The 8018-nt window shown below is 42.2% G+C and overlaps 1 pseudogene; it reads right to left on the bottom strand.

Moving 5' to 3' along the window:
* Window positions 1–828: 828 nt before the first annotated feature.
* On the bottom strand, window positions 829–1282 carry LOC134734664 (serine palmitoyltransferase small subunit A-like; annotated as a pseudogene).
* Window positions 1283–8018: the final 6736 nt, after the last annotated feature.

Genomic DNA, 8018 nt, shown 5'->3' with positions numbered 1-8018 from the left:
GGAGTGCAGTGGTGTGATCTCAGCTCACTGCAAGCTCTGCCTCCTGGGTTCACACCCATTCTCCTGCCTCAGCCTCCCAAGTAGCTGGGACTACAGGCACCTGCCACCATGCCCAGTTAATTTTTTTGTATTTTTAGGAGAGACAGGGTTTCACTGTGTTAGCCAGGATGGCCTCGATCTCCTAACCTTGTGATCTGCCCACATCAGCCTCCCAAAGTGCTGGGATTACGGGTGTGAGCCACCACACCCAGCAAGTAGTTCTTTTAAGTAGTTCTTAATAAAATATCCTTCCTCCCCATGCCCCTACCCTAAATCTTATATTGTTCTTACAAAACTTTGGTCAAGAGTAAAAATATATCCAGGCAGATGTATATGTCATACAATAGCAAGAACAGTAAAGCCCAACTAATGACTTTGGGTTTTAAAAATATAAGACAAGTATAATGTACTCAAAGGTACATAAAGAAAAGCTTTCATGGAGGTAATATTGAAACAGTCACAAAGGTTAAGAAAATAGTGATATCACCCAGGCATGGTGGCTCACGCCTGTAATCCCAGCACTTTGGGAGGCAGAGGCCAGAGGATCACCTGAGTTCGGGAGTTCGATACCAGCCTGACCAACATGGAGAAACCCCATCTTTATTAAAAATACAAAATTAGTCGGGCGTGGTGGCACATGCCTGTAATCCCAGCTACTAGGGAGGCTGAGGCAGGAGAATTGCTTGAACCTGGGAGGAGGAGGTTGCAGTGAGCTGAGATTGCACCATTGCACTCCAGCGTGCGTAACAAGAGTGAAACTCCGTCTCAAAAAAAAAAAAAAAAAAAAAAGAAAATAAAAGAAAATAGTGATATCAAAGTACAAATGGCTGCAATGTTAAAATAGACAAAAACTACTATGCAGGAGCTTCTTTTAAAATGAAAAATAAAGAACAGAACACATGAGTCGGTGATTTTCCTGTTCTACTCACGAATTTTAGTCTTTATAAGGTTGGTTAGGTTGACATTCAGAAGAGTTTCTTATCACATCTGATGGTCTCATTCCAACTTCGTAGGGTGGGTCTTCCCCAAGGAACCTCTAATTTTGGTTATTGTACAATTTCAAAGTAGTGCAATATCGCCATGATGTGCTGGGGCATGAAGATGTGTCCTGCGTATCAATGGAAACCAGTGTGGAACTGAACACCCTCTGCTCCTTGGGCTCCAGCATGTAGAGCATTGTGACCAGCAGGTGTTGGCAGTAGAACCAGGACATCTACTTCCGGGCCTGCACCAGCTCCATCCCTGCCAGGCACCTCCTGCGATGAGGTGGCATTTCAGTCTCCCAATGACTAATCTTAAATATGCTTTGAATTGATGGCACTCACTATTAACTAATTTGTGATCTATGTCCTCCTTCTAATGGTGTATTATGCTTTATATTATCTTTGTCAATATAAACATTCCTGTCTAGTTATAAATTTAAATATTTTAAAAACATATTCATGTAACTCATTCTTTTTTATTGATTAGATGATTAAATAATATAAAAGCCTATTTACTATTTCTATTCGCAATTTATCTCTTCCTCTCAATGATTTAGTAATTTTGAATTTTTTTTTTTTTTTTTTTGAGACAGAGTCTCACTCTGTCGCCCAGGCTGGAGTGCAATGGCGCAATCTCAGCTCACTGCAACCTCTGCCTCCCAAGTTCAAGAGATCCTCCTGAGTAGCTGGAATTACAGGCGCGGCACCACGCTCAGCTAATTTTTGTATTTTTAGTAGAGATGAGGTTTCACCATGTTGGTCAGGCTGGTCTCAAACTCCTGACCTCGTGATCCATCCCCCTCGGCCTCCCAAAGTGCTGGGGTTAGAGGCGTGAACCACTGTGCCCAGCTGGAAATGATACTTTTTTTAAAAAATATTTTTTAGAGACAGAGTCTCATTCTGTTGCCCAGGCTGGAGAGCAGTGGCAAAATCATAGCTCACTCTAGCTTCAAATTCACAAGCTCAAGTGATCCTCCTGTCTCAGCCTCCTGAGTAGCTGAGACTACAGGCACACACCACAGTGCCAGGCTAATTTTGAAATTTTTGGTAGAGATAGGGTCTCACTATGTTGTGCAGGCTGATCTCAAACTCCTGGCCTCGGCCTCCCAAAGTGTAAGAATTACAGGCATGAGCCACCACACCCAACTGTTTTTTGTTACAGTTTACTTCTAGATATCCGAATTATTTCTATTGACTTTATATGTAAATCTATGAAAAATAGTTTTAATGTATAGTACAAAAACACAATCGTGTACACTGCATCTGCATGTGCATTCCCAATAGGAGAGAACTTCCTTTCAATTAGGTGTCAGTAGAAACTAAATCCTCTGCTACAATTGATTGGAAAGAATTTTCCACAGACCAGCTTCTGGTTCCAATCCATTTCAAACCTTGCATTTCCTCTACTAGGGTCTCTGATGTATTCATATTGTGATTTAACCTTTAGATATGCCCCTTTATGTTATGACACCAGGTGAGTTTCCACAGTGGGCTGTTGGTATCTTCCTGAAAGCCATTCCTATAACAGCACTCAACCCAAAAGAACGTATCTCCAATTCTACTTGCCTTAGCTGCCCCCCTCCCCAAAATGCCTGCAGCGCCTCGGATGCCACCTGATATAAGGAGAAGTTGGAGTACAAAGAGACAACAGTCTCACCTATTGTGACTACAAAATCCCACTTGTACAAGTTTTGCCAAAACACATGGCAGGTAAATACATTGCTAGGGTTCCTCCTATCAATTTGAGAGGCAGTGAAGCTTGAGCTTCAGGACAAATCCACCTCTGGAGTTTGGGGAGGGAATTACTATTTGGAGAACAAGAGACAGGTGGGCCAGTGGAGAGTGAAGATGCAATCTGGTTCTGCTGCATGGCTCAAATACTGTGATTCCCTATCCTTAGAATGTCAGAGTCTTCCAACTCCTTGACACGGGATCTAGTGTGGGAACTCAATCAGGGCCTGTCTTAGACTAAATGAAGTAAGAAAAAATATAACCTTTCCCATCTTTTGTTCATTTTCTTGCCCCTTTCACTTCTTTAGGGTTCACTTTTCCTTTTATCTCTTTCAGTCATATAGTGCCCTCTGGAGATTTTCCTTCCTTCCTATGAAAGTTTGCTCTTGGTAAAGGCTCAGATATTTGCCATTCATTCATTCACAAAAGTTTATTTTGCATATACAAAAGACTAGGCACCATTTTAGGCACTTAGTCATTTACTAGGGATAAAGCAGTGAAAAGGACAGAAACATCTCTGCCTCACAAAAGTTATAGTCTGGAGATATTGAGACAGAAAGTAAACAAATGTTCACGTTAGCAAGGCCAAGTTTTTAGTACCATATTAGTGCTCCCGTGGAAATTTGCATTTGAGGTCATTTACCTCTTGTTAAAGGAGTGTCTTTATTCCAGAGTCAACATAATTTCAGTCAGCAGGCATTTGGGGAAGTATTTCAGATGGGGAAGGGACATTTTCCCAATTCCTTGGAGCTTTCCATTTTTATTTATGTACAGAACTGGTCTTGGTGTACACAAATTAGGCTGACCATCCTCCAGCCCACGCCGCTCCATTTGAAACTGTGTTATTATTGTTAGAACCTCTAGAACAGTCTCTGGTCTCTTGACCAGGGCATCTTGAGGACTGTTTTAAACTGTACACCATGTTGTATCTACTTATTCTCTTCAAAAGGTCCCATGCTAAGCTTAAGTATAACCACGGTAGATCTCTGTTTCTAATAATTTAGATCATTTTTCTTGGTCTTATTAAAACTATCCCACATATGACAGTCTCTTAGGCTTAGTGCTAAACAGTTTCATAATATAGTCATTCACACTTTAGAGGAAGTCCTCTTACTTCTATTACAATGCAGTTGATCATCTTTTCACCCATTTGTCAATATTACATTCTTTTTTTATAAAGGCAGTTTTAAAAATTTTCATTTTTAGCACTATGCAGAAGTTCTTCATTGTTGACAACTTGTATTAGTTACGATTTCTTTATGTGTATGCAACAGAAAATTCAAACTGGCTTCTAAAATAAGATAATAGATGGCTCACAAAGCTCAAGTCCAGAGGTATTTCAGGCTTTCAGATTGATGGAGTCACGTGCTGCGGCCCCATTTCCGGGTAGTTCTCTTAGCTCATCCCTTTCCCAACTCACAGTTTCATCCTCAGCCAGGCAGCTGTAGTAGATGGCCTCACATCTGTGGATAGCAAAGTTCAGAGACTGTTCCCATGGTCGTCCCTGATGAACAAGGAGATTTTCCCCAGAGGCTCCTAGAAAACCTTTCCTTTTGCCTCATTGGCCCAAAGTATCACGTATCACACGATCATTTCTGTTCTTCTTTTTTTTTTTTTTCCACATGATCATTTCTCAACCAACCACAGACAAAGCACTGCGATGACCGAATCAGGCCCTCCCCTGGAATACAGTCTCTGTGGGAAGAAGGGTTCGAGACAGATTCTCCTGAGGCACATGGGCTTCCTGGGGGAGGAAAATGACAGACATAATCAGACTCCTCATAAGAAGGAGTAATGGAAACAGATCCTATGTATCCTTTTACTTCAGAAGTCATTCTAGTTGCCTCAGTGATATTTTGTTAATTTCTGAACTTATTTCTCCAGCCTCTAGGTAATAAGACAAGTCTCATGCCAATCAATAACCATAAAAAAGAAGTTAAAATTATGTTCAGTATCTTCTGCCTGAGAAAATGAGCCTGAATGTAGTATGTAGGTGACTAAATAAATAATTTGTTTAAGCTAAGGGAGTTAAATTTTAGTTACTGAAAACATTCCACAGGCCTTAGCTGCCAAACCTCCCACTGAAAGGCCTGAGTGATTTTACTGAGTATACTTTCCATACAGAAGGAGCCTTTGCCAATCCCATCCCAAGGTGTACGTGATAGGATCACCGTTACTGGGTTTAACCTGCACCTTGAGGTGTTTTGGACAGCTGAGGCACTTGGTCATACTCTCATTCTCTGCTCTCTGCCTTCAGAGGTATTTTCTTTCTTGAGTTAAACCTCAGAGGGCTCTTAAGGTTTCAAGGAGATTTGGTGTTCCCCCTCTCTTTTCTTTGAGAAGAAGGACAGAAATGGGGTATACAGAAATCCTTAACTTTATGTAAATGACCCACATTTCTTTCTTTCCCTGGAGTGTTATGAAAATAAGTGTTCTGAAAACATTTTTCAAACTGCTCCCTTGAGGTGTGAAGAAAAGTGCCATCAGTCCCTCAGGTTTTCTACAAAAGCTTTTAAATCAGAGGAGGGAAGAAGGAAAAGTAAAACACATGCCTCCAGCATTTTTCAGATATTTTGGAATTTAAAAAATATATATCGTTATAGAAATTGTTTTGGTTTTTCACCATCAACTAGTTCACAGACTGGGCCTGTTGCTGGCTATTGACTTAAGAGGAGCACCTCTTGGGAAAAGGTTAGCACATCAGAGTGGTGTTTGTTAAAACTGACAACGTGATAAACTAGGTTTGTATTTACTCTATCATTACCGAGGATACTTTTAACATCCTTTTGATGTGCTAATAGTCCTTCCTGTGGAAAATTATGCAAACAAACAAACTATTAATTAGATCAAGAACAGCAGTCTCTGTAGAACTACAACATGCAGATTTGCTGATGTGGATGGACTTGAGCCAGGCAGTGGCCTTTAGCTGCAAGGTATGCTCTCAGAGGCCAGCTCTCTGTGCACATCTGTACACCTCCCGGTAAGGACTACAAGTCCACTCACCCACTACAGATTTCAGAGACCTCCATCCTTCAGGGTGGGGCCAGAGGAGGGGTGCTCTGGATACATTGTTCCAATTCAACTGGGAAGATCAATTGAAGATGGCACTTGAGGAACATGGGGGACTTAGGAAGGCAATGTAGAATTTTCCAAAAATCTTATGAATTCCTAAATGGTCATAAGAGCTTTTGTATGGGTTACAGCTTTCTACAGAGGTCAAAAAAGTTTTATTGGAATGAAAAACCAAGAGCCACAAAGATTATGTGGCATGCAGCAGCCCAAGTCCTGGCTGGCTGAGTGCATTTCACTGGTCAACATCTTACAGTCATATGAGCTACCATCTGTAAGGGTGAGGTAACCATTACTATTATCAGGTGACTGATGCTAATTTTGCCCCAAGTTGGGCCTGACAATTTGTATGCTGATGCTCGAGTCACACTGGGAGGGACTATGCTATTCCTTGGTCCCAGATGTGCTCCAGTTTTATCTGCAGCCCCAGTCAGCCCTGACTCTCACTGATGCTTTATTGCACTGGCAGTTTCCATCTCGCTGGCTGCCTGCTCTTCCTGTTGGGTGACTTTCGGCAGCACAGCTGCTGACAGACATTGTGTCACATGCTTTTTTTTTTCTTCTCTTTAGCTCTAGGTTTTATTCTCCCTCCCAAGAGTCATCCCTGCTTGCTTTTTCTTCTGCCCAAGCTTCAATTGTTCAGGTAGTTCTTCTCTCTTTGCAAAGTTAACGTTGTAACATGTAGAGTAACACTCAGTGAAATTTTAGGGAGGAAAGGGAGAAAAAGTGCTTTCCCACAGAAAACCTCAAGACTCCCAAGTCTGGAGCAGTCTGACGCCCAGGTAAAGTTCAGTATCCTTCTCTTTCTACTCCATTCCAAGCATGATCCAGCTATATAAACTGATGGAAAAAGGCTCCTTTCTCTTTCCATGGGGTATGATTATAAAAGTGCCATGGAGACTTTCTCTCCAACCCTGAGCCATCTTGTTACCTTGAGGAAGCCTTAAAATGCCACCACTTGAGAAGCATTCCTTTGGCCTAAATAAGGTGTTTATCTGGTTAAAATGAATTTTTAAAAGACGGATCACTTTAGTGTAAGTTAGTCATCTGGGCCCCTTGAGGAGAAAGCTCTGAAGAGGTAAAGGATATCAGGAAAGCACATTTTGAATAAGTTCTGGAGTGAGACAAGAGTGGGGATGAGGCTGGGGGAAGTGGATGGCACAGGAGGGAAGGATGTGTTCTCTGTTGATAAGTCTCATCTGCCTCACCTTTGCCGAGAATCCACCCTTGATACATTGGCTTCCAAGACCAAGCAGGGCCCTGAGACTCACAGCATGGGCAGGACTCACCCTGGGTCCTGATGACCTCAAGACCTCAGTTTTGGATTCTGCAAAGTAATCAGTTAACTGAATGAAAAAATACTGGGCTCTCTGCTTTGGGGATTTTATTTTATTTTTTAAATTTTAGTTCTTTGTTGAACTGACAATTGTTTCTTGGAACTGGCTAAGTATGTCACTGAGCAGACTGGCTGCTTTGCTGAAGAATCGCAAATGAATGACATGACCAGTTCTTTTGTTCGCATGTAACCACAGCCTTGAAAAACCAGGCTCTCTTAATGCATCAGCAGGGCCTCTGGGAATATGGCCTAGTCCTAATTTTTTCATCTGCAAATGAAGATCATAGTAACTCCTACCTTGTAAAGTTCTTTTTTTGTTTGTTGAGACAGGGTCTCACTCTGTCATCCCAGCTGGAGCACAGTGGCATAAACATGGCTAAATGCAGCTTCAACCTCACGTGCTCAATCAATCCTCCCACCTCAGCCTCCTGAGTAACTGGGACCATAGGCACACGCCACCACATCCAACTAATTTTTTTTTTTTTTTTTTTGAGACAGAGTTTCACTCTTGTAGCTCAGGCTACAGTGTAGTGGTGCGATCTCAGCTCACTGAAACCTCTGCCTCCCAGGTTCAAGCAATTCTCCTGCCTCAGCCTCTGGAGGAGCTGGGATTACAGGTACCCACCACCATGCTCAGCTAATTTTTTGTATCTTTAGTAGAGACGGGGGTTTCACCATGTTGGCCAGGCTGGTCTTGAACACCTAACCTCAGGTGATCCACTGGCCTTGGCCTCCCAAAGTCCTGGGATTACAGTCGTGAGCCTCCATGCCCAGCCCATCCGACTAATTTTTAATTTTTCTGTAGAGATAAGGTCTCCCTATTTTGCCCAGACTGGTCTCAAACTCCTGGGTTCCATCCT

Source organism: Symphalangus syndactylus, chromosome 12 (genome assembly GCF_028878055.3).
Source record: "Symphalangus syndactylus isolate Jambi chromosome 12, NHGRI_mSymSyn1-v2.1_pri, whole genome shotgun sequence".
NCBI classification, from domain to species: domain Eukaryota; kingdom Metazoa; phylum Chordata; class Mammalia; order Primates; family Hylobatidae; genus Symphalangus; species Symphalangus syndactylus.
Note: the sequence above shows the minus strand (reverse complement) of the source record. Positions and strands in the feature narration are given on the sequence as shown.